Consider the following 1,852-nt stretch of genomic DNA (forward strand, 5'->3'; position numbering starts at 1 on the left):
AATGCAACCAAAAGACCCATCTAATGGCAAATCGTAAGTCTAATGAGCAACCTCTATCGGGTGTCAGCCCGCCCAAGAGGGCCCAGCATGCTGCATGCAGCATTGCTCAAAATTTAACAGCGGGATGCAAACGGTTCACGGCATACTACCTTGTCCCTGCTGCTTTCTCTCTTCTCTCCAAGGTGAGGTCAACAAAATCTCACTTAACTTCTTCAAGTAATTAGTTACTCCTTCTAGAAATGCATGCTCTAGCTAATGCAACCAAAAAACTGAACTAATGGCAAATCGTAAGTCTAAAGAGCAACATGTGTCGGGTGTCAGCCCGCCCACGAGGTCCCAGTATGCTGCATGCAGCACTGCTCAAAATTGAACGGCGAGATGCAAACAGGTCACGACATACTACCTTGTCCCTACTGATTTCTCTCTTCTCTCCAAGCGAGGTTGACAAAATCTCACTTTACTTCTTCAAGTAATTATTTACTCCTTCTAGAAGTGCATGCTCTAGCTAATGCAACCAAAAACACGATATAATGACAAATCATAAGTCTAAAGAACAACCTCTGTCGGGTGTCAGCCCGCCCACGAGGGCCCAGCCTGTTGGATGCAACATTGCCCAAAATTGAATGTCGGGATGCAAACGGGTCACGGCATACTACCTTGTCCCTGCTGCTTTCTCTCTTCTCTCCAAGCGAGGTCGACAAAATCTCACTTAACTTCTTCAAGTAATTAGCTACTCATTCTAAAAGTGCATGCTCTAGCTAATGCAACCAAAAGATCGATCTAATGGAAAATCGTAAGTCTAAAGAGCAACCTCTGTCGGGTGTCAGCCCGCCCACGAGGGACCACCATGCTGGATGCAGCACTGCTCAAAATTCAACGGCGGGATGCAAACATGTCACGACATACTACCTTGTCCCTACTGCTTTCTCTCTTCTTTCCAACCAAGGTCAACAAAATCGACTTCTTCAAGTAATTAGTTACTCCTTCTAGAAGTGCATGCTCTACCTAATGCAACCAAAAAACCTATCTAATGGCAAATCGTAAGTCTAAAGAACAACCTTTATCGGTTGTCAGCCCGCCCACGAGGGCCCAGCATGCTGCATGCAGCATTGCTCAAAATTGAACAACGGGATGCAAACGAGTCACGACATACTACCTTGTCCCTGCTGCTTTCTCTCTTCTCTCCAAAGCGAGGTCAACAAAATCTCACTTAACTTCTTCAAGTAATTAGTTACTCCTTCTAGAAGTGCATGCTCTAGTTAATGCAATCAAAAGACTGAACTAATGGCAAATCGTAAGTCTAAAGGGCAACATGTGTCGGGTGTCAGCCCGCCAACGAGGTCCCAGCATGCTGCATGCATCATTGCTCAAAATTGAACGGCGGGATGCAAACGGGTCACGGCATAGTACCTTGCCCCTGCTGCTTTCACTCTTCTCTCCAAACGAGGCACTTAACGTCTTCAAGTAATTAGTTATTCCTTCTAGAAGTGCATGCTCTAGCTAATGCAACCAAAAGACCGATCTAATGGCAAATCGTAAGTCTAAAGAGCAACCTTTGTCAGGTGTCAGCCCACCCACGAGGTCCCAGCATGTTGCATGCAACATTGCTCAAAATTGAACAGCGGGATGCAAACGGGTCATGGCGTACTACCTTGTCCCTGCTGCTTTTCTCTTCTCTCCAAGCGAGGTCGACAAAAAATCTCACTTGGCTTCTTCAAGTAATTAGTTATTCCTTCTAGAAGTGTATACTCTAGCTAATTCAACCAAAAGACGGATCTAATGGAAATCGTTAGTCTAAAGAGTAATCTCTGTCGGCTGTCAACCCGCCTACAAGGGCCCAGCATGCTGCATG

This window comes from Triticum urartu, chromosome 2 (genome assembly GCF_003073215.2).
Source record: "Triticum urartu cultivar G1812 chromosome 2, Tu2.1, whole genome shotgun sequence".
NCBI lineage: Eukaryota > Viridiplantae > Streptophyta > Magnoliopsida > Poales > Poaceae > Triticum > Triticum urartu.